Below are 27,165 nucleotides of genomic sequence, written 5' to 3' on the forward strand. Positions count from 1 at the left end.
ACACAACCAAAACAATAAATAAAATGGCCACCTAAAGTATTTGCAAAGTTGCACTTCAATATTGAACATGTAGGCAGAAGTAGAGTTACTTACATTACTTAACTGACAATCAAGTTACGACCTTTTGAAACAAAAGTGCAGAGTAAAAATATAAACACCACAGTATTAAAAAAACAAAAAACTTTAGTCTGGCAGATTCAGAGTGAGGCACACCGACATGACAACATGACAAATGTCTGTCAAGAGTTTGCAGCACTTTTAGAACTGCTAGCTTTCAACAGTATTAAATAGCAGCATGTCTTTGGCGATGGATTTTTAACCACACTTTCTAAGAGCGCACACTATTTTGGGCTGTTATGTTTACACTGACCTGGCTTGTTCACCAAACGCGAAGTGAGTGTGGACTGTCAGAAGCTTTTGTTTCAATTTGGCGTGCAAGTTTGTTGTATTCACGCACATTCGGCAAACTGACTCCTTGGTGTTGATAGGCGCATCTTGTTCCAAAGGTTTAAATTGAAATATTCCCACTGGTGCGGTGGAATTTGGTTTTGTGATAATTTTGTCCATGTTAACTGTTACATGCTAACTAGTTGCACTGTGTGTTGCTAACGGGCCAGCGGCCTCACCACACAAAGAGTCAAAAACACTTAACGAGGACAAGATAATTCACAATCTTCTTTTCATTCCGCCATGGCACAAACGGGCGTAACTGCTGAAAGCGACGAAAAGTGTAAATGCTCTTGAAGCACGCACATGGTGATTTATCGACGCTGGAAAACTTACCGACTTAATTTAAATTTTTCGGTTAATTGACTTATCAAATATCGTCCCAGGCCAATTAGCAAGTAGTACTCCAGGTAAAATGTTGCAGCCAGTTTGACGAGGCACATCAACTGTGTCGAGTTTGTCTCACAGATGAGTTGTTGAAAACATAATATGCTTTGGTAAAAAATTCAGATTGGTGTCACATGTAATAAGGGTCACTGTGAAAAACATACACCAGGCAGTGTTTTGGGTGACACGAGTGGAATTTGAGCTTCGCACACACAGGCCTGGCAAATGTCCGCTTTGAGTACGAACAAACCTTTGCAGACTACATTCCTCCTGCGTATGTAAGGGTCTTATTAATGCAATGAATTAATGACAACCGGCAATAGGCATGTGCGATATATCCATTGTATTGACATATTTGAGTTGGTTGCATACTTTTTGTCCCTTAGAAGCTTCCATAGCTTGCGTCGTCCCCCTACTTCCTTAGCGGAACACCTACTGTAACAAAATATGGCTAACGCTAACGAGAGCGAGACATTTGTTCCAAAGAAAATCGTTGTCAGTACTTTGGTTTTGCGGCAATAGGCATGGAAGAAATGACTGCACGCCGCAATCTATTAGTTTTTGATCAAACAAACTAAAAACGTATTTAGAATCTCTGTCATTTGTAGTCAAGTATTTCTTTAAAAAGTAGGGGGGAACATTTGAAAAAAATCGTAAATCGCATTTTTTGTTAAAAAAAACTAGTTATTGACTGCACAAGCATTCACACATAGTATTCTACACCAAAAAAATCATCTATTGATTATTATTCCGCCCAAAAAATGTTACGCGCTCCACAGTCCAAAGTATTCATCCGATCGGAACCGTTACAGTATCAAAACGTTCAGCCCGACCGCAAATTGTGAGTTCCTCAAAACATTTAAAAAAAATATCCAACATTACCCAGAATTCCCAGTTTTACAGGACATTTTTCCCATTGAAAATTAATGGGTCATTTTTTGAACTTGCACAATTCCCACATTTCTCAACTGATTAGAACCATTAGACCATCCACACACTCATCTCACCTTTGACAAAAAATAGGACTTCGCAAAACCCTATTTTACCTCTTCCTGGAAAGTTTTCACAGTCTACATTTTTCAACCGTTTTTGACCATTCCACCTTCAAAACATTCTTCTTAATTAGGACAGCAATGGTCCCGTAAAAATTTGCGGTTTTCCCGAATTTCAATGAAGTCCAAAATACCGATTAAAATTCAAATTGTTACTACGTCAACATTTTTCAGCTTTTTCAAAAAATTCCAACACCAACCCATGTATATCATCTAGGACAATTGTGGTATTATATATATTTTCAAAAAAATCCTGTTTTTCCTGAAATTCCTAAATTTCTAGGAAATTCCAATTTAAGTGAATGAACGTGTTCATAGTTATACAGTGCCCTAAATTCTCAAAATTGTTCGCATTTTTTAAACCTGAGTCCGACCTTTCAACCATCCACCCACAAATACTCTTCCGATATATCAAACGCAAAACATTTCTCAACCGATTTGAACCGTTCCAACATCCACACACTCCACTCATCCAGAACATTCAAGCATTTCAGTTCCACTCACGCGTATCGGAGGCTCGTGCACACAAGGCATTCCTACCCGAATTGTAAATTGTAGTATTACTTAATAATAACAAAGATTAGTTTTAAATGTACACATACATTTTTGGGGGATTTAAAAAAATATATATGCATCACTACTGACTATGCAAAATTATACAATGATGTCATATTGACCACGCCCCTAGTCACACCTACAAGCACAACTACAATGGCAAGCTGGGGGAAACCCTTGTGAGTATGTCCTAGAAAAAAACTATCTACAGTATTTCCTCAGTAGCTTGAGCTGTTTATCAAATAGCTAAAAAAAAACGCTGGGGAAATTGTTCACGCCTACCAGCAAAGCTGAAAACTTACATTTACTTGACACACTGAACGTTTATCGTTACATCCTAATAAAAGTGCATTCTCAAAGGTTAGTGTATGAACAACACTGTCTGATAGAGGAAGCAAAACAGTATATTCTTTTGTCTACAAGTTGCAACAAGGGTGGAATAGTTGATCAAAAACAAAAGTCAGATTCCAACCTTCTAAAGTTGTCACCACAAAGCCTGGGTCTCTCCATCTCACTAACCTTAACTGCTTCCTACTGTGATTTGTATTTACATTTATTTGACACAGAACATACTCCAGGTAACAGACTAGTCTAAAACAATAAACAACAAGCACAGTGAATCCAATATAAGTGTAAATAAATAATAATTATAGTCTCAAACTGGCCAGTACTTGTATGGACTTTATTTCAGAGCAACCGCAGGCTCTGCCAGTTGGCTGGAGGCCCATGCGCATTGCATGTCTCTTTTGGAGGGAGAGACTGGACACGCCGCCTCCCCTCACCCCTATGGCCTATCATGAGTAAATACTGCAACAAAAATATTTGGACAGCTTGATTCAGGCGTTACAGCAGCAGAGGGTCATCAACTGGCTTTCTCAGGGACTTCCTTGGCCTACTTTTGCACAGGATATGTTTCTGTTTAGAACATGCAGTCCTTTAAAATGAAATATAGATTTGCTGCTGTCTCTTAGGTGCATTGGCTCAAAGTCCATCTCGCTATGTTTGAATGGCTTAGCTAAATGGGAAGAGGCTACAGTCCATCGAATGGATGAATAAGGACTTAGCATATCATTTTATGTAATTCTTCATGTCATTGAAATCAGGTAATAACAATAATCTAAAACCCAGGTTTGGGACTAACCAATGTAACTTCATCCAAAGAAAAATATCAACCAAAACAATTCCAAGTCTACCCTTTTCAGTCAAGAAATGACCGTCTCAAAGAGAGGGATTAATGACTTTCAGTGTACACACTGACATATTTAGTGAACGGGGACATTAAAGCAATTGCAAAGAGGTCATAAAATACTATTGTTCAGTTTAATGACTGGCACTAAAGCCGTTTCTTAAACTTACTGCAATTATAGGGTCACATCAAATGCTCAACTTAGGTGGCAAAAGTAGTCTACAAGTTAGGAAAGTAGGCCAGTGGTAGGAAACCACAGTCACATAATTTCCATTCTTTTGATGCATTGTACAGCTTGAATACAGTTCGACAGCAGGTTTCGGATAAGTAGTTAAACGGTAACCAGAACCACTGGGCCTTGGATGGACTACTTATCCGGTAAGGACTGTTACTGGTAAACAAACAAAAAATTAACCATTAAGTCAAAAAATCAAATATGATTGTATTTGGTTGTGTGAATCCAAACTATTGGTGTACTAGAATATGTTGTCCTGTAACATCTCAGTGCCGTAGGTGTATCATGTAGGCACAGGCAGATAAAAACCTTTGGTGTACAATATACTGACCTTACAATTTATTGCCGATAAACGGTATTACTGTCAACATTATTTTGAGACCAAATTAACCACTGCTGAAATAATACATATATTTCTCATATATTTTAACATTGTAATTGGAATGTAAATGTTTAAATATCCATGTTAAATAAAACAAACAAACTATAAAAAATTAAATATACTCCTGTCAGCAAAACTTTGCACTTAAATACAAATCATAACCAAAAGCCATAAAATAGGTTATGTTGCTGTTGAGGGGGACCCTCAAATATACACAACCAAAACAATCAAGAAAATGGTTAAATAAAGTTATTGTCAGCAAAATGACCACGGTCATCATTAATATCAGACTATTGTTGAATTTGCTCAAAAAGTACTTATACACACTAAAATATTTTAACCAAGTTGCGTTTTATTTTAAATACTAAAATAAATAGCCACACAATACACTTTCTTTGGCATAGGAAATATTAACCATATATTTTTATTTGTGCGCTTAAATATGTTTATCTTCTTCCATTTTAATTCGTAAATATTTTGGAATGTTTTTTTTTAAATAAATGCCAGTAGGGTGATCAGTTATTTTCACTTACGGTTTATATGATGTCACGTGAGTTCACTTCCTGTTGAACAGATGTCCGTGCCCATCTGTTTTAACGTGACCCTCGTCTATATCGATCACTTTGTGCAAAGACAGCACAAAGCCTTTCGGTTTATTGTAAATACTGTATCTTAGTTGTTTAGACAGCAGTGTGTTTATACAAGTTTAGATTGGGGTATGATGTTTCTTAAGGGGAGAATACGTTAATGTCGCTTGTTTTCATGTTAGCATTTAAGCTAGCTAGCAAGCTAACACTAGTCGGTCCATAATTTTATCAAAGTGTGGTTATCAATAAAGGTTTTTTGATCATTTTAATTTAATACTGTAATACTTTACAGCACAGAAGTTATCATTTTTGCTGTTTATGTGCATGTAGTACACAAGCCCGCAGCTGATGAAACAAATGCAAAAGACTGACTTATCTTGTAACTAGGGGTGTAACGGTACGTGTATTTGTATTGAACCGTTTCGGTACGGGGGGTTCGGTTCGGAGATGTTTCCACACAAACATATAAAGTAGCCGCCTAAGCTAAAGTCTTAACAAGCTGCTCCGCTTCCTTCTGCCTGTCTCTGTCAGTGCTCTACACAGCACCCATCAGTGTCCCACCCACACAACCATCTGATTGGTTACAAACAGAGCGGTAACAGCCAATCGGCAGTGCATATTCAGAGCGCATGTAGTCAGTGCTTAGCGTTTAGCAGGTAAGCATCAGGCAGCGGACTCTCCCCAAATTATAATAAACACCTCCCAGTCAACTGCTGGTAACATCACTATGAGCCTGTTGACGTTCTAGAAACATAAACGGCAGCTTCAGCTCACTCGCAGTCCTGGCTTGAGGTGATGGCTAATTCGCTTTTAGCGTAACGTTAGCTCATTTTGCGGTGTGTGTGTGTGTGTGTGTGTGTGTGTGTGTGCGTGTTACGGACAGCAAAGCCCTGTCTGTCTGTTATTTCACTTTACCTTTTTCTGTGTTGATTGAGCTGTGTTGAAGCAGCAAAAATGGACATTATGTTAAATGAAGAGTTTATGTCTAATAGTTGATATAATAATGTAACTGCATCATAAAGCCTACATGAACTTGGTGTTCAGGGATGAATAGTCTCTCCTATTGCTATTGTACTATTTTTTCAGCTATAGTTACATTAATCATTAGTAATGGAGCAGCCTAGTTTTGAATGGCAGGGTCCCTGCTATCACATGCTGATAAAAATATAACATCAACTACAGGCTTCCCAAATGCTGTAATAAATGAAACATGATGAGTTGACTTGAAACTGTTCAATGTTGCACTTTTTATATGTAGAAGAAAAGTTTTGTCATTTTATTTATTCTGAACAACAACTTGAGGCAGTTTAATGTTGATTAACGTGGGCAGAATTATTATAGTGTTCCCAAAAAAGATAAAGCCATTGTTTACAAATTTGGTAAATAAATAACCAAAACATTTATATTTTGTTGTTTTCTTACTGTACCGAAAACGAACCGAACCGTGACCTCTAAACCGAGGTACATACCAAACCAAAAGTTTTGTGTACCATTACACCCCTACTTGTAACCCATAACAACGCATGCATATTATATGGGGGTTATCGGCGCTGGAACAGATACTGACTTAATCTTCATTTATCGTTCGGTTAATTGATTTACGAAATACCGACCCAAGCCTAGTCCAATGCATACTAGATAATGTAGCTTTTAAATACTGATTACAAAAATAACTACTTCTTTGTGTTGCTGAACAAGAGAAACTGGTTTATATATAGAAGCCCACATAATTTTGTTTATGTTTTTGAAACCGGTACCTCTGGTGTGACTACATACAGTCACACCGGTGTGACATTAGATATACTGTATATACAGTAAAAAGAACAGTTTGGTAAAAACAGACAACTGGCGACTCGTCCTCCCCCCCACTTAACTGCTTTTTAATGTCTGCATTGCAATACAAACATTTCCCATACTACAAATGTAATTAAATTACTAAAGCACTAGTTTATCTAATTGCGCATCAAATGAGCACTTAGTTGCTTGTTGTCAAAATAACCTAGATATATACATTAAAAAAAGATCTTAACCAGAATCACGCAATTTCCATGGTTCTATCCGAGTCAAGCAATGTTCATTATTATTGTGCTGTACGGCCTGAACGCAACTTCAGTAACCTTCAGTGAACGTTTTACATATATACAAAATACAATAACTATTCAGTGAGAGGTAAATAAATCCAAACTATTGGTTAGATTGGAATGACGCTCATTCTACTTTGCAATGAAACAAAAGTAATCATATCTGAGCATATTAGATCTTTTAAATATGAAATACAGATAAAGATCTGTTCCTATGTGTCAGTGTAAATGAGATATACCAACCGAAAACGACATACTAGTGTTTATTTTGTTGAAATGGTACAACTGTTGTGTATACATACAGTCAGTTCAGGGGTATAACATTAGATATCTATACAGTAACATTAACTGTCACCTATAGTACAGTTGACTGTGCTTCCCTTCCCCCACTCAACTGCTTCCTAAAGTCTGCATGGCAATATAAACATTTGTCTCTTTTCAAATGTAATCAAACTACTAAAATAGCACTACGTAAGCTTGGTGGGGGCTGTGTTTGGAAGCTAGTGTAGATACTGTTACTTTTTTTTGGCAAAAATGACCTTTTATAAAAAGCTCCTAAATTACACAATGGTTCTAACTGTGTAGGTCCACTTTTGGCGGTTTTAAATATCCCAGTTATTAGTGACTGTTATTGGTAAACAAAGTACATTAACCATGAGGTCAAATTGGACTTACGTCCTATTGGTTCATAGTGGAATATGTATTGTCCTGTACTGCCATAGCACCACAGAAGGTATTGCTGTAGTTGTATATATGCAGAAATATGAAATGCATTTTACAAGTAGATCCACTCCTCCGTGTTGGTGGAAAATACATTAATGTGGGAGCCCATATTTTGGTATTTACATACAGTTAAGGGTGTAATATTTCATGTAATTATATATAGAGTATATACATACATGAATAGTTATCTATAGTACAGTTGAATGTACTTCCCCTCCCCCATCCAACTGCTTCCTACAAGTTTGCATGGCAATATAAACATTCATTATATTCCAAATATAATCACAAGTACTAATTCCTAAGATCTACAGGGCAATATAAACATTCGTCTCATTTCAAAAGCAATTCAACTACTAAAATAGCACTACGTTAGCTTAGTGGGGGGCTGTGTTTGGAAGCTAGTGTAGATACTGTTACTTTTGTCAAAAATAACCTCTTAAAAAAAGCTCCTAAATCACACAATTGTTATAACTGTGTGATTGCATTGTATGTCTTGAATACAATTTAGGAAAAGACAGTAGATTTCTGATCGGTGGTTAATAGGTCCACTTTTGGCGGTTTTAAATATTCTAGTTATTAGTGACTGTTATTGGTAAACAAAGTACATTAACCATGAGGTCAAATTGGACTTACGTCCTATTGGTTCATACTGGAATATGTATTGTCCTGTACTGCCATAGCACCACAGAAGGTATTGCTGTAGTTGTATATATGCAGAAGTATGAAATGCATTTTACAAGTAGATCCACTCCTCTGTGTTGGTGGAAAATACATTAATGTGGGAGCCCATATTTTGGTATTTACATACATTTATGGGTGTAATATTTCATGTAATTATATATAGAGTATATACATACATGAATAGTTATCTATAGTACAGTTGAATGTACTTCCCCTCCCTCATCCAACTGCTTCCTACAAGTTTGCATGGCAATATAAACATTCATTATATTCCAAATATAATCACAAGTAGGGATGTCCCGATCCAGGTTTTTGCACTTCCGATCCGATACCGATATTGTTTTTGCATTTCCGATCCGATACCGATACTGACCGATACCGACCGATACTGGCCTATCCGAGCATGTATTAAAGTTTAAAGTTATTTAGCCTACTTAGTTGTCAGAATCATGTTGAAAAGGGTTTTAGTACTCTTGATAACAACTAGCCAGCTGAATTAGGGGAGTTTGAATAATACACAATGGTTGGTAACAAGAAACTGACCTGTTTATTCAAGGATAAACACAAAATAGACGAAATTATACATGACAAACAGAAATGGCATCATTGAACTAGGGCTGGGCGATATGGCCTTTTTTTAATATTGCGATATTTTAAGGCCATATTGCGATACACAATATATATCTGGATATTTTGCCTTAGCCTTGAATGAACACTTGATGCATATAATCACAGCAGTATGATGATTCTATGTGTTTTGATTGATTGATTGAGACTTTTATTAGTAGGTTGCAGTGAAGTACATATTCCGTACAATTGACCACTAAATGGTAACACCCCAATAAGTTTTTCAACTTGTTTAAGTCGGGGTCCACTTAAATTGATTCATGATACAGATATATACTATCAGATATATACTATCATCATAATACAGTCATCACACAAGATAATCACATTGAATTATTTACATTATTTATAATCCAGGGTGTGGAGGGGGGCGCCGGATGTAAGTGTCAAAAAGACAGCCAAAAGAGTTTGATATGCGAGCACCTTAGAGGGAGCGTTGCTCGCACGGCTGCGCTAGCATCACAGCTAACGTTAGCCATGCTGCTACCTCTCTGCTGGGAGATGACGTATACGTATGTGACGTATGTCGTGACAGTATGTGACGTGTGTAAGAAGGTGCGCTTGTCTGTCTGTGAGAGGGAGACACAGGAAAGTGTGAGAAGAGCCTGTCGTGTAATGCCAGCAGCTAAAAGCAACTGCGTGAGAATTGTGGATGTGTTGAAGGTGTGCTGGAAAATGCGGAACGGAAACTGCGGAGCAGCAGAAAAGTGGAATGTATTATTTAAATCGGTGCGTTGGAAAACCCGGACCAGAGTTTTTTTTTTTAAACTGGATCTGGATCGGCATTTTCCCATGCCTTGCCGATACGCAATTTTTGGCAAATATCGGCAGCCGATCCGATCCAAATATCGGATCGGGACATCCCTAATCACAAGTACTAATTCCTAAAGTCTGCAGGGCAATATAAACATTTGTCTCATTTCAAAAGTAATTAAACTACTAAAATAGCACTACGTTAGCTTAGTGGGGGGCTGTGTTTGGAAGCTAGTGTAGATACTGTTACTTTTGTCAAAAATAACCTTTTAAAAAAAGCTCCTAAATCACACAATGGTTATAACTGTGTGATTGCATTGTATGTCTTGAATACAATTTAGAAAAAGACAGTAGATTTCAGATCGGTGATTGAAGGTCCACTTTTGGCGGTTTTAAATATTCCTGTTATCAGTGACTATTATTGGTAAACAAAGTACATTAATCATGAGGTCAAATTGGACTTACGTCCTATTGGTTCATAGTGGAATATGTATTGTCCTGTACTGCCATAGCACCACAGAAGGTATTGCTGCAGTTGTATATATGCAGAAATATAAAATGCATTTTACAAGTATATCCACTCCTCTGTGTTGGTGGAAAATACATTAATGTGGGAGCCCATATTTTGGTATTTACATACAGTTAAGGGTGTAATATTTCATGTAATTATATATAGAGTATATACATACATGAATAGTTATCTATAGTACAGTTGAATGTACTTCCCCTCCCCCATCCAACTGCTTCCTACAAGTTTGCATGGCAATATAAACATTCATTATATTCCAAATATAATCACAAGTACTAATTCCTAAAGTCTGCAGGGCAATATAAACATGTGTCTCATTTCAAAAGTAATTAAACTACTACAATAGCACTATGTTAGCTTAGTGGGGGGCTGTGTTTGGAAGCTAGTGTAGATACTGTTACTTTTGTCAAAAATAACCTTTTAAAAAAAGCTCCTAAATCACACAATGGTTATAACTGTGTGATTGCATTGTATGTCTTGAATACAATTTAGAAAAAGACAGTAGATTTCAGATCGGTGATTGAAGGTCCACTTTTGGCGGTTTTAAATATTCCTGTTATCAGTGACTATTATTGGTAAACAAAGTACATTAACCATGAGGTCAAATTGGACCCATGTCCGATTGGTTTATAGTGGAATATGTATAGTCCTGTACTGCCATAGCACTACAGAAGGTATTACTGTAGTTGTGTATATGCAGAAGTATGAAATGCAGTTTACAAGTAGATCCACTCCTCTGTGTTTTATTTATATGGGAGCCCATATTTTGGTATTTACATACAGTTAAGGGTGTACTATTTCATTTAATTATATATAGAGTATATACATACATGAATAATTATCTATAGTACAGTTGAATTTACTCCCCCTCCCCCATCCAACTGCTTCCTAAAGTCTGCATGGCAATATAAACATTTGTCTCATTCCAAATGTAATTAAACTACTAAAATAGCACTACGTAAGCTTGGTGGGGGCTGTGTTTTGAAGCTGGTGTAGATACAGTTACTTTTTTGTCAAAAATAACCTTTATAAAAAGCTCCTAAATTACACAATGGTTCTAACTGTGTGATTGCATTGTATGTCTTGAATACAATTTAGGAAAAGACAGTAGATTTCTGATCGGTGGTTAATAGGTCCACTTTTGGCGGTTTTAAATATTCCAGTTATTAGTGACTGTTATTGGTAAACAAAGTACATTAACCATGAGGTCAAATTGGACTTACGTCCTATTGGTTCATAGTGGAATATGTATTGTCCTGTACTGCCATAGCACCACAGAAGGTATTGCTGTAGTTGTATATATGCAGAAATATAAAATGCATTTTACAAGTAGATCCACTCCTCCGTGTTGGTGGAAAATACATTAATGTGGGAGCCCATATTTTGGTATTTACATACAGTTAAGGGTGTAATATTTCATGTAATTATATATAGAGTATATACATACATGAATAGTTATCTATAGTATAGTTGAATGTACTTCCCCTCCCCCATCCAACTGCTTCCTACAAGTTTGCATGGCAATATAAACATTCATTATATTCCAAATATAAACACAAGTACTAATTCCTAAAGTATGCAGGGCAATATAACCATTTGTCTCATTTCAAAAGTAATTAAACTACTAAAATAGCACTACGTTAGCTTAGTGGGGGGCTGTGTTTGGAAGCTAGTGTAGATACTGTTACTTTTGTCAAAAATAACCTTTTAAAAAAAGCTCCTAAATCACGCAATGGTTATAACTGTGTAATTGCATAGTATGTCTTGAATACAATTTAGAAAAAGACAGTAGATTTCAGATCGGTGATTGAAGGTCCACTTTTGGCGGTTTGAAATATTCCTGTTATCAGTGACTATTATTGGTAAACAAAGTACATTAACCATGAGGTCAAATTGGACTCACGTCCTATTGGTTTATAGTGGAATATGTATAGTCCTGTACTGCCATAGCACTACAGAAGGTATTACTGTAGTTGTATATGTGCAGAAGTATGAAATGCAGGTTACAAGTAGATCCACTCCTCTGTGTTTTATTTATATGGGAGCCCATATTTTGGTATTTACGTACAGTTAAGGGTGTACTATTTCATTTAATTATATATAGAGTATATACATACATGAATAGTTATCAATAGTACAGTTGAATTTACTCCCCCTCCCCCATCCAACTGCTTCCTAAAGTCTGCATGGCAATATAAACATTTGTCTCATTCCAAATGTAATTAAACTACTAAAATAGCACTACATAAGCTTGGTGGGGGCTGTGTTTTGAAGCTAGTGTAGATACTGTTACTTTTTTGGCAAAAATAACCTTTTATAAAAAGCTCCAAAATTACACAATGGTTCTAATTGTGTGATTGCATTGTATGTATTGAATACAATTCAGGAAAAGACAGTAGATTTCTGATCAGTGGTTAAAAGGTCCACTTTTGGCGGTTTTAAATATTCCAGTTATTAGTGACTGTTATTGGTAAACAAAGTACATTAACCATGAGGTCAAATTGGACTTAAGTCCTATTGGTTTATAGTGGAATATGCATTGTCCTGTACTGCCATAGCACCACACAAGGTATTACTGTAGTTGTATATATGCAGTAGTATGAAATGAAGTTTACAAGTACATGGTGGAAAATAGATTTATATGGGAGCCCATATTTTGGTATTTACATACAGTTAAGGGCTACTATTTAATTTAATTATATAAATAGAGTATATACATACAATATCATGAATAGTTATCTATAGTACAGTTGAATGTACTTCCCCTCCCCCATCCAACTGCTTCCTAAAGTCTGCATGGCAATATAAACATTCATTATATTCCAAATATAATCACAAGTACTAAAACTAGCCCTGATTCAGCACAGTGGATTGGGATAGTATTGTTTTTAAGCTTATGTGCTTAAAAGTTTATCTAAGAACAACTTAAAACAAGCTCTTAAAACTTGTTTTTGTGCCAGAGAAGTTATCATAAATAAGAGTGTATACTTCTCCGTGAGAATCCGAGATGTAAATATGACTAATAAAGGTTTATATGTGGGTAATTAAAAGGGGACAGACAGGAATTTGAACACACGTGTGGAGTCAATGGGGCTATGAGCCGGTAGCCCCCCTTACACAAACACACACGTTTACCCGCATAGTGAGCGTTTGTCCCTCGCAATAAATAACGGTAAATGTTAAGTAAAAGAGGGAACTTTACCTTTTTTTTTTTTGAGTAAAATGTGAGAGTGAACTGGTGGTGTCCGCCGCCGCCGCCGCCTCTTCCACAAGGAGATCCGCCAACTTCAGCAAGCTAGCGACGACTTTCCTCCCATTTTACCCAGCGTCATATTTCAAAAAAATTCCGACCTTTGCTGTGAGTATAATCGCCGGCCCTCTGTGTAAAGTTGGAAGAGAGGAGAAAGGAGGGGGGGATGGGGAAATAATAATAATAATAATAAACGCCGAGTTTGTGTGTCGCTGACTGCAGGATACTATGTAGGAGTTCACCGTTGACTGAGGACAGTAGAACGCCAGTGGTGGAGAGACCTTCGAATACAACATGGAGAGAGAGAGAGAGAGAGAGAGCGCGTTAGAGAAGGTGGGGGAAGGGAAGCTCCGGCTGCTGACTGACCTTAAACCTGAATATTGTACACACGCATATATATAAATATATATATAAATACGTAACATATAGTAACACGGGGTAATTATTGACGTCTGCCATTTTGGACCTCTCGTTGCCCACCTTCGGCGGCCATGTTTGGACTCTCTTCGTTGGTTGTCTTTTTAAACAAATTGCTCTGAAGCACCCCTAAACAGACGCCGTAAAGAAATTGTAAAGGTCGGTGACATCCAGTGCTTCAAAATGTCGGTGTTTTGTGTCTGTTGTGATACAGGGCTATACAGTCGCGCCATGTTAGTAAGGCCTGGTGAAGGCAGCTTCCCCTCCCCCAACTCGTGGCTCTCTTTTTCGCCTGCCGAGTCAACCCCGCTGCTTGATGAATTCTCCTTTCGCCTTGCCCAGTCATTCACATTTGGAAAGTAAATAACAAGTTGACATCATTACGGCTCTACACTAGTGTGACACATTCCTTTGCCTACCGTAAACACCACACTAGACGCGCAACGGATTTAGCCCTTTTTCCCCCTCTCGTACAGTGTTTTTGTACGAGCATATTCCGGTGCAGTTGCAATGGGATGTGTTGGAATGTGACTAGCCAACATGTCTTCAATGAGGAGATTTGGTTGAGAAATGCAGACGGACTAAGAATTATAATGGGAAATGTGTGTTGTGGTAGTAGGGAAAACTATGAATTTCAGAAAATTCATAATACAATACAATTCAAAATACTCTATGGCGCCATAACTCAGTTTGTTCAATACATTATTACTGTTCTCTTGTGTACATATATACAACTTGGATGTTAAGCTGCATTTTAAATGTATCAGTCAACCATGTAGAACAGGAGTTCCCAAACTATGGCCAGCAGGAAGTCCCAAGTAAAAAATAAAAATAAAAAAATAAAAATTATATATATATATATATTTTTTTTTTTTAATTTTTTTATTTTTTTTTTTAATTATTATTATTATTTTTTTTTTAAATCTGTCCTTTCTAATTCATTTTCTACCGCTTGTTACTCTCGGTGTCTCCTAGCCGCTCAGGCAAATCATATTGTCTAAAAACGCATTTTCCCATCGATAACGTGACATCAGTGTCGGGCGGCAAGGGCGCCTCTTTCAGTCAATTAGTGCGTGAGGAATATATATATATATATATATATATATATATATATATATATATATATATATATATATATATATATATATATATATATATATATATATATATGTGTATATATGTGTGTGTGTGTGTGTGTGTATATATATGTGTATATGTATATATATTAAAGTTAAAGTGCCAATGATTGCCACACACACACTAGGTGTGGCGAAATTATTCTCTGCATTTGACCCATCACCCTTGATCACCCCCTGGGAGGTGAGGGGAGCAGTGGGCAGCCGTGTATATATATATATATATATATATATATATATATATATATATATATATATATATATATATATATATATATATATATACATATACATATATATACATATATATATATATATATGTATGTATATATATATATATATATATATATATATATATATATATATATATATATATATATATATATATATATATGTATATATACATATACATATACATGTATATATATATATATATATATATATATATATATATATATATATATATATATATATATATACATACATATATATATATATATATATATATATATATATATATATATATATATATATATATATATATATATATATATATATATATATATATATATATGTCTTAATAAGGTTATCCAAAAAATAGTGCTCGATACCGTAGTAGAGCGCAATATATGTATGTGTGGGAAAAAAATCACAAGACTACTTCATCTCTACAGGCCTGTTTCATGAGGGGTTCCCTCAATCATCTCCTGATGATTGAGGGAACCCCTCATGAAACAGGCCTGTAGAGATGAAGTAGTCTTGGTTTTTTTTCCCCACACATACATATATATATATATATATATATATATATATATATACATATACATATACATATACACAGCCCGGCCAGCGGCCAAATTGTTTTAACCCAATGCGGCCCCTGAGTCGAAAGGTTTGGGGACCCCCGATGTTGAATATTGCAATATATCTTCATATGGCAGTACCGTATCGTATCGTGACCCTTGTATCGTGATACATATCGTATCGTGAAGTCTTTCCCAGCTCTAATATTTACCCTTCATCAAACAATAAGTCCTTTCAGTATGTTTTAAGCTAGAAGACCAGCATTGTTTGACTTGTCCAGGGTGTAAATGATGGCGCACAATTGTGACATGAAAAGCTAAGTAAATATGTTAAAACATACCTTTAGAACTTTCTCTAAATGTTCGCTTACTTTTGTATGTTTTTGTTATTGTCACGATATGAACATTTCATATGCCGGTTGTCATTAATATCCCGGTATAATATCCCCTGCAGATCCCAAAATACAGATCTGCAGGTACCAGAAGGTAAGAAAAGTTGCTTTTGCATAATATTGCGAATTAAAACGGCAGATAATATGTTTTACCTTATACACACACCATAATAATACTCGTATGTTTAATGCGAAGACAATCCTTCAAGCGGTGCGGCTTCATAGCTTACCAAAGTCGTACTAAAAGATTTTGATAGACTTTTGAGAGCTGGGTGTAATGTTCTATATTTTTAATGGAACATTTAAAATGTTGGTGTTGTTTACTTGAGACATATTGCCATCATAGTGCAGCCTTATGCAGACGTATGCTTGACTGTCATCTACTGGTCACACTTATCATTACACCACGTACCAAATAAAATAGCATCGAGGTGGGTAAGCTCAACCAAACGTATTCCTCACATTAGGCGCACCGGGTTAAAAGGCGCACTGTCGAGTTTTGAGGGTAAAAAAAAAATTTAAGTGCGCCTTATAGTCCGGAAAATACGATAAGTAAAATAAATAGACCCACCCTTAGAAAGCACACTATTTTTGCATGTTTTGTATTTCGTATGCTTCACTGAGAAGAGTGTTCTCTCCAACTTTGTTCAGCGGTCCTTGAATGCACCGTAACAACACTTCCGTGTCTTGTTCCTCTGAGTATATATCGATCACCCTGTGTTAGAGAGCAAAGTTTGTAGGTTAGTGAATAGCTTAGTTGCTCAGACATAAATGTGTTTATACATGTTGGGATTGGGGTATGTCGTTTCTTAATGGAGAAAGACGTTAATGTCTCTTATCATGTAAGCATATAAGCTAGCGCCAGTCAGTCCATGAGTTTATTTAAGTGCAGTTATTAATCACAAAATGTAATACCGTTTATCCTTACATCCCTAATGGCGGTCCGAATGTATTTGTGGCGGGCCACACATATGTTTTTGGAATACTGGAAGTTCAAATTGCTTAACATGCAATATTACAACTAATCAAATAAGTAACTGCTGCTCAACAAGAACGGGTAATTTTAGTGCCCTTGATTATACAACACGTTATAAGGAGGAACTTTAAAACTTGATCAATTTGTTAAGTTTGTTTTCCAGGCTTAGTTTGGCAGTGTGCCATATAGGACATCGTGCTCAAACTTCGATCAGACACACTTTTCTTTACAGGGACTGTCATTTCAGTCCAGAAGGTAGTTAAAAAAAACCCACATCATGTCAACTTGAGTGGGAGTGGAACACTTTACTCCTCTGTTGTTTGTACGGAGCCACAGGCCGTTCTGGCACACACAAAATATGAGATGGCAGCCATGGTGACAACACAAGCTAAGACCTACAGCGACACAGCTTGGCACTCAACTGAAGAGCTTTTCTCTCTGTCACACATTCTTAAACGGAAATGACACTTTTTTTCTTTGTTTATGTACATGAAAGGACTAACAAAAAGGCTAACAATGAATTTGTTTTGTTCTTAGTAGTACTCGCTGACCTCCTGTTTTGCAGCATGCAAGCTCACTAACATCCATTGAAGAGATACGCGCCGTCTTTTCAACATTAAGGTGGGTGCAAAATTGTTCAGAATAAAGAAAAACCGGAGGGACATGTTCAAGTATCACAATGGACACAATGCACTCACCACCATCCACTTCATACACAGGTAGTTCCTAAAGGAATTAAAAAATATATATATTCAAATTAAAAAAAATTATAGTTGAAAGTTTTTTTAATGATTGATATTATTTCAAAAATGTTACTGTAGTGTACTCAGAATTATTTTGTTAAAAAACTAATTTGAATGAAATATTTTTTTCTAAACGTGGATTTTTTTACAATTGAAAATGATATACAATATAATTCATAAATGCAAGGACAATTCTACAATATTTTTTGAAATTGTATACACTAATTAGAATACATATATTTGTTCTTCATTTGATTACATAGAATGATATTTGGTTAGATGAAATTCACAAAAATGTACATGTTTAAAAAAATTTAAATAGCATTTGTGGTCAATTTACAATTAGAACTCACCTACTTCAAGTTACATAAAACATCTTGCTCAACCACTTAAGTTGTTTGCACAATTGTTATTGTTTAAAACCACTTATCGTAATGCAGTAGGACCTCTGTAAAATGATGCAATGTTTTTTTTTTATTGCGCCAATGTTTTAAGGAAATGAAACCTTTGCTTGTAAAAAAAAATGTTTGGAGCGGTGCATGCCTACATTTACTAAGTATGTGAGCATGCACTGCACATATTTACTTTGCTAACTTTTGTATCTGTATGTTATGTGTTTATTTTATTGCTGGGATTATGTTGTGTTTTATTTAATTGCTAATAATTGTTGGCATTTTATACCTTGCCCAGGGACCACAGTTAAAATTAGCTCCATGGTTAACTCTGACCTATTTACAGACATGGTATTAATGCGTGCTGTCCCTTTATTAAATAAATACAATGGAAGTGTAAATGTTTTATAGCGATTTTCAAATATTTTTGTCTTATGATAAACCGTATTTTCGGACTATAAGCCGCACTAGTATATAAACCGCATCCACTAAATTTTAGATGAAAAAAAAAAGTTTCATATATTAGCCGCACCGGTCAATGAGCCGCAGATATATACTGTGTATGTTGGGGAATTAGATATTTACATAGAAAGATTTTGTAAATATTTATTTACATACCTGAGTTGTTTCCAAACGGTGCCTGTAACACGGCAGTAAAACGGCTGATCAAATAAAACAGAAACGTCATTGATGTCTTCATTCTTCCTTTGAGATGAATAAGATTTTCTCCTTTTTTAATAGGGTTCAAAATGTTTGTAAGGATTCTTCTTCCTTTCTTTGTAAATACTTTGAGTTTGAACAGTTAAAGTGAATCATTTTAGTACATTGTTTGTTTTCTTTGCTTAATCCATTTCATATGTAGCATAATTCCATTTTTTTTTTTAGAAAAGTCCATAGATTAGCTGCACCTTTGTATAAATCCAAGTGTTCAAATCTGGGGGAAAAAGTTGCAGTTTACAGTCCAGAAAATACGGTACTTAATAATTAGTTTTAAAAATGGTACTGTTAAATGAACAAAAAAATCAGATTACTGACACTTTTGAATTTGGATTAATCATCATTAATCACAGGTTATTACCCGCTTGCATAATTTAAATTAATTTATAAGAAGAATTCTAATGTCAGAATGCCATCCATGAAATTTTGAAAAATGTTTTACTTGACTGCACATTATTTATTTGCTCAAAACTTGGTAACAGTTTCATCCATAACCCTGTCGGGGTTTATTTTAAAGTGAAATTTGCCATTGAGCACACCAGACGGAGACTCCTCACTCATTTTTGTACTGACGTATGCATTGACCAAGGGCTGGGCGATATGGACGAAAAAGTATTTCTCGATATATATTTACTTAAACTCGATATTCGATATATATTTCGATATATTTTCCAGTGAAAGTATACATATAAATATATTCATTTTTGAGCGAGATTCAGTGAAATTGAAGTGAATGATAACTGTACTGTAAACAGTCAGTGGCACTTTTATTAACCCAGTTAGTCAAGATGGGTATTAACAGCAAATAAAATAAACTGTTTAAGTAGCACAGAATTACAAAACATAAATAAAATAGAAAAATATTCTTTCTACGTAAAATAAATAACATAGCTGTGCAAATAATACATTTTTGGCAGCATTTCTCATGCGAAATGTGCCGGGTTTGGCAACTCGAGAACAGTTTGGATTTGGGTTTACATGGTGAACAACTCAAATTAATGTTTTATCCAGACGCATACATGTGTTCAAATGTGGCCAAGTAGACGTATCGTGGGTTTCCTGAACGTCATCTACATTGCTAAAAGAAAACTCTAAAGAAGGGAATCCCTCTGCCATCTTCTACTAGTTTTTAATATATTAACCGCTTTTCTCTCCTATGACTCTCTCGTCGTCATTTGGGATGTCTGTTATTTACATTTTTATTTTTTTTCAATAAACCTTTATTTGTAATATTCAACATTTACAAACAAGCAAATAAACAATAATAATCTTAAAACAAGTACCGTACAGAAACAGTACAAAAACAGTACAATACAGCACCATGACCATGAAGTGATTAACATGGACCCCGACTTAAACAAGTTGAAAAACTTATTCGGGTGTTACCATTTAGTGGTCAATTGTACGGAATATGTACTTTACTGTGCAATCTACTAATAAAAGTTTCAATCAATCAATCAATGTTGTAATTTCCCTTCCTGGTTTGATGACCCGCCCTATCTTGTCTTTGATTGGCCTAATCTCAACCAATCGTGACTCATCATAGTAAACAACCAACCAATCATGGATGTTCTTATACGTGCAAGCACGTCTTGGAAGGAAGAAGGGGAGGGGTTTAATAGTCCTTGAGAGGGAGTGAGGAGCGGGGGAGAACAAGGAACACAACAAATAAGCAGCATTTGGTCATTTTAACATGAATTTTTTAAAATCGATATTAAGATATTTTCTTGATTCATATCTTGATTAAAAATATATCGATATATCTTACTAACTCGATATATCGCCCAGCCCTACATTAACCTGATCACTGACCATATAACAACCTGCGCCGCCTTCCAGGTAACCATCCGCGGTTAAGGTTAAAGAGCATGTATGGTCAAAATGAATTGTGTTATTAATCTGCATTTATACATGATCAATACAATATTTTTTTGGTGATCAATCACATGGGTTAACTTGTTATTTTTGACAGCCCTTTACAATATATCAATAAATGTACCGTATTTTTCGGACTATAAGTCGCAGTTTTTTTCATAGTTTGGCCGGGGGTGCGACTTATACTCAGGAGCGACTTATGTGTGAACATATTAACACATTAGCGTAAAATATCAAATAATATTATTTAGCTCATTCACGTAAGAGACTAGACGTATAAGATTTCATGGGATTTAGCGATTAGGAGTGACAGATTGTTTGGTAAACCTATAGCATGTTCTATATGTTATAGTTATTTGAATGACTCTTACCATAATATGTTACGTTAACATACCAGGCACGTTCTCAGTTGGTTATTTATGCCTCATATAACGTACACTTATTCAGCCTGTTGTTTACTATTCTTTATTTATTTTAAATTGCCTTTCAAATGTCTATTCTTGGTGTTGGGTTTTATCAAATGAATTTCCCACAAAAATGTGACTTATACTCCAGTGCGACTTATATGTTTTTTCCCTTCTTTATTATGCATTTTCAGCAGGTGCGACTTATACTCCGGTGCGACTTATACTCCGAAAAATACGGTAGTACAAATACACAAATCTGCAAGGGCAATTTTTTTTGCAATGTTAGTTATTGACAAAGTGATATATATCTGTGTATCAAATGCAATGCAATTATTGTTTTAATTGGAATTATTGTTATCAGTGACATTAACCTACAAAAAGAACGGGATTTCAACTAATTTAAAAAATGAATACTGTATTGCTGTTTTACTTGTTTTATACCACACAGACCTACAAGTAGTGTTGTCCCGATACCAATATTTTGGTACCGGCACCAAAATGTATTTCGATACATTTCGGTACTTTTCTAAATAAAGGGTACCACAAAAAATGCATTATTAGTTTTATTATAACAATAAAAATCTTACGGTGCATTAAACATATGTTTATTATTGCAAGTTTGTCCTTAAATAAAACAGTGAACATACAAGACAACTTGTATTTTAGTAGTAAGTAAGCAAACAAAGGCTCCTTATTTAGTCTGCTGACATATGCAGTAACATATTGTGTCATTTTCCATACTATTATTTTGTCAAAATTATTAAGGACAAGTGGTAGAAAATGGATTATTAATCTACTTGTTCATTTACTATTAATATCTGGTTATTTTCTCTTTTAACATGTTCTATCTACACTTCTGTTAAAATGTAATAATCACTTATTCTTCTGTTGTTTGGATGCTTTGCATTAGTTTTGGATGATACCACAAATTTGGGTATCAATCCGATACCAAGTCGTTACAGGATAATACATCGGTCATATTTAAAGTCCTCATGTGTCCAGGGACGTATTTCCTGTGTTTATAAGCATGATATAAAAAAAAATAGGTTTTGTACTTTTTAGAGGCGGTATAGTACCAAATATGATTAATTAGTATCGCGGTAATGTACCAATACCGGTATACCGTACAACCCTAATTGGAATGCATATTTGTTAATTTTATTTAATCAAGTAGTAAAAAAACTGAAATGTTTAAAACCTTTGCACTTGGACCTGTGAGAAACTCTTCCCAACTGTCATTTATCACATGAACCGAACCAACCCACGCCTCATTTTACATCATCATGTTATGACATTAGCTTTTTGCACCCGTCAAACTTTAATTGCTTCACCAGCCCGACTCGCACGCATGACTTCTCTAAATCTCCAAATTTGCCTCGAGAATTCACGCTCTCCCTACCCACCCGGAGAAATGCGGTGCGACTCTATTAGGGGCTTTACGGTAGGAACACTTCCTGCCAGAGTAGGGCTGACCTCCTAACAAAGAACAGGTTCAATGTGCCTCCCCCCTCCCCCACCCATGAAGGTCACATGACCTCTCTAGACAGCACTGAGGAGCAATGGTAATATGTAAGGGTGGGGGAAGGGCGCTTGTAGACAGTTATGGAGATATTAGGGCGCAGGAAGGTGTGGGGGTGGCAGAGGGGGACGGGGACGGGGAATATCCAGTGTCTGTTGACATATTGGATTTAGTTCCTTCTATTCCCAGTGCAATGAGAGGCCTGTTAGAGACGATAGAAAATAAGGCTGGAGTATTTATGCGGCGAGCGAGGAGAGCGAGCTTTGTGTACTCAGTGTACAGCGGCTCCCCTCCCCCACCGCTGCCATCTCCACCGGCTAGACATGGTTTCTGTGGCGCACTGTTATGTCATAGCGCGCACGCCGGGCTCCCAGACAAAGCATGAAAGAATAGCCAGATTATTTGACGACTTTAAAAACGACGTGGGGCCAACCGAACGCGCACGCCTACTGAGCAGTGCGTTTGAATTCAGAATATGTTGGCTTTAGGTTGAAGCCACATTCCTCCCCCCTACCCCAACCCCTACCACTTTACAACAAGCACGCCATAATCAAATTCCTTTGACGCTGCAGGGGGGGAGGGGACGAAGGCGGGAAAAAGCTGACAGATGTCAGAGATTCCAGGGTCGGGGACAGAGGTCAAGGGTTGGCGACCTGGCCATACAACGTGCAACCCCTCCACCCCTCTTTTGCTCCCTCTCTCCAGTACAATGGAAGCCAATGACTTTACAATGTTTTTTTTTTTCTTACAGTGACTTTTAAACCGCTCTGTCTGAATTCCTCTTGAGGCCACCGCCAGTTCAATCCGAAGCCTCTTCTTCATTTCTGTGGAGCCAAAACCAAAACAAAGCGCTTTATTGACATAAAGATACCAAAAAAACCCAGACACACGCACATACAAAACAGTTCTGCAATTTTTCAGAAAAATATGCCTGTAAATTTATACGTATCATGGTTTCTTTTTATTTTTATTCAGTGGCACTTTGAGTTGAGTTGAGTTTGAGTTTATTGGGAAACATGCATGCATACGACATGATTGATTGATGGATTGAGACTTTTAATAGTAGATTGCACAGTACAGTACATATTCCGTACAATTGACCACTAAACAGCTTCTTCCCTCAGGCCGTAAGACTCTTGAACGCATCATAATTAAATTAAAATTATCCCCTCAACTCCCCCCAAAATGGATTAACTCGCTGGAATAAAAAAGACAATATAACATACATCCATAAACGTGGATGCATGTGAAAAAGTGCAATATATTTATCTGTACAGTAATCTATTTATTTATTTATATATATTTATATATATTTATTTATTTTATATATATATATATATATATATATATATATATATATATATATATATATATATATATATATATATTATTTATGTATATTTATTTATTTATATATGCACCTTATTGCTTTTTTATCCTGCACTACCATGAGCTTATGTAACGAAATTTCGTTCTTATCTGTGCTGTGAAGTTCAAATTTGAATGACAATAAAAAGGAAGTCTAAGTCTAAGTCTAAATGGTAACACCCGAATAAGTTTTTCAACTACTTTAAGTTGGGGTCCACGTTAATCAATTCATGGTGATACGTCGCAATTTCCAGTTCCTCTATTCAACATGTTCGAAAAGAAGTAGGAAGAACCGGAGCTTATTTAATCCTACCCCTTTTCCTTTACAAAGCAGTTGCTAATACTTTCGTTCACTTCCTGTTCTCAATTTATTCACAATATATTTCACAAGTAATAACAATAATAATACAAATAAATACATAAATAACAATTGGTGAAGTAAGTTATATTTCATATGGTGAGAAGATGAATGGATGGATGAGATAAATTCAGAATGTTTATCATGGTTCTTCTTCTTTGTACTTTGTAAACACTTTAAGTTTGAAGAGTTTCTTGAAGTGGATCTTATTAGTACATTGTTTGATTTCTTTTCTTAATCCATTCCATAATTTAATTCCACATACTGATATACTGAAGGTCTTAAGAAGTCTAAGTTTAAGTCTCTAAGTCTTAAGTGTCGTACGTGCGTACAAATGTTTTAAATTACATTTTTCTATAAGATTATATTTTTCCATAGGATTGTTGTACATTCTTGGGTAGCAGGTTATAGTTTGCTTCGTGTATAATTTTAGCTGTTTGCAAATTCACTAAGTCGTGGAATTTCAGTATTTTTGATTCAATAAATAAAGGGTTTGTATGTTCTCTATATCTGACATTATGTATTATTCTAACTGATCTTTTTTGTAACACCGTTAATGAATGAAGTTTACTTTTGTAGTTTTTCCCCATATTTCTGCACAATAACTCAGATATGGTAACACTAGTGAGCAGTAGAGAATATGGAGTGATTTTTGGTCTAGAACATGTTTTGCTTTATTCATTATTGATGTGTTTCTTGCTACTTTATGTTGTATATTTTTTACAGTTAAATTTATCATCAAACCAATAGAAATTTGGTTTCATTTACTCTTTCAATTTCTATTCCGTCTATTTACATTTGTGTTTGACTTTCTCTTCTACTGTTGCCAGATAGCATTATTACTTTGGTTTCCAAAAGGTCTAATGAAGACCGAATCCTACAGAAACAGAATACATTTTTCCCATTAGGTATATTGTAAATCACATCAATCCATTCCAGACACCCAAAAGTGTATTTTATAGACAATACAGTAGTACCTCAACTTAAAAGTGTTTTGAGATAAGAGCTGTATTTTGCTTAAATGTCATGCTTTAACTTACAAGCAAAAATTTGAGTTCCAAGCATCCCCCGCCATTAGTTGGGGTAGCAAATGAAACGGTAAACCCCGTAAGATCCGCCCAAAACATCTGGTCTCACACGCTAGCATTAGCTTATAGCTAGAGATCGACATATCTTTGTTTTTCAAATATTACAAGAAATAAAGTGAGTGTGAAGGACAGTGCTGAGAAGAAGAAGTGGATGATATTCATTGAATTAAAGAAAGAAATAATCAAAAACATGACAGCGTGTCTCCAATTTCGCGAAGGAATTCGAGTGTGTCATTGCTAGGCTGCACCATGCAGAAGCAGAATAAGTCGAACACCAGCCAAGAATGTTAAAGTAAAATCTAAACAGCGGACATTTATCCATGAAAATATAGGAAAGCTGCTGATGTTGTGTTTGACGGAGCAGCTGGAAGGAGATTGGCCTAGAAGTCCACTGTCGTATGGAGATGCCACGCATAATTATTACTCCATAAAACTACTGTCCTTGTTAGTAGTGCCTTATATTGTATTGTTTTTATGCAATATTTGTTATCCAAAAGTGTGTTGTTTAAAAAAAAAAAAGATATGTTACATCTTAAAATTGTGTATTTTGGGGTGGGGGAGTGCAGGCACCAATGAAACTGATTTCCATTCATTTAAATGGTAGATGTTGATATGAAATACAAATGTTTTGAGTTAAGGGCAACGTCACAGGACCAATTACTGTAAGCTCTTAAGTTGAGGTACTGTATAAATGAATGATGAAATAATTGGATAAATTAACCTGTAACCTCACATTACTTTAATTGTGTTTCTCACCTTTTTTGTCAAAGTGCGAGCATTAGCCCCGTGTGGGGTTATTTTGCAGTCGTACGCAATAAAAATAAGCACCGAATTTCGTGAAATTCTTTTTGGGCATCAAACGCGGGCCAATATATAAGTTTGTCCTGCGCAATGTTTAGTGGTACGCCAGCTGAGATGGTATTTGAAAACCAAAGCCAACCATTGGAGAAAACATTCGTCCACAACCGAATACTATGAAAAGTGGGGGTGTACAAAAACCAAGGAACCACCGTATTTTTTCGTGCTAGCTAAATGTTGCGTACAAAAAGGTGACATTTTGTCCAAACATGCCCCAATACTGTGTTACAGTTTTACCTGGACTTTTTTCCCACCTGACATATACACCACATTGTGGCATTTTTTGTAAATTCCCAAAGTTTGACCATGTAAGTTTGAATAACATGAAATTCTTTACATACCTACTGTAACTTTGGGGTGTTTAACTGCATCGCCGCACATTGTGGGCTTAGCTGGTAGAGCGAGCGGGCCAGCAACTAGAGGGGTTCCAGGTTCGATTCCCGCTCCCACCATCCTAGTCACTGCCGTTGTGTCCTCGAGCAAGACACTGTAACCACCTGTTCCCAGTGCCACCCACACTGGTTTAAATGGAGTTTAGATATGTAGATAATGGGTTTCACTATGTTGATTCAGCAGAGAAAAAGTGCTATATAAAAATATAAGTCAATTCACATTTTGTGACACACCTTTAGGGGACTGAC

General features: G+C 35.9%; 2 protein-coding genes across 2 annotated transcripts in view; one reads left to right on the forward strand and one right to left on the reverse strand.

Annotated features, from left to right (window-relative positions):
• Positions 1–13,574, reverse strand: part of tbl1x (transducin beta like 1 X-linked) — a 78,646-nt gene extending 65,072 nt beyond the window's left edge. Inside the window, exon 1 of the mRNA XM_061971193.1 lies at positions 13,428–13,574. The gene's annotated coding sequence lies outside the window, so the exon portion shown is untranslated. The remainder of the gene's footprint in view (positions 1–13,427) is intronic.
• Positions 1–27,165, forward strand: part of LOC133613561 (anosmin-1) — a 242,013-nt gene that overhangs the window by 15,785 nt on the left and 199,063 nt on the right. The gene's annotated exons all lie outside the window — the stretch shown is intronic.

This window comes from Nerophis lumbriciformis, linkage group LG13, assembly GCF_033978685.3.
Source record: "Nerophis lumbriciformis linkage group LG13, RoL_Nlum_v2.1, whole genome shotgun sequence".
Taxonomy (NCBI): Eukaryota; Metazoa; Chordata; class Actinopteri; order Syngnathiformes; family Syngnathidae; genus Nerophis; species Nerophis lumbriciformis.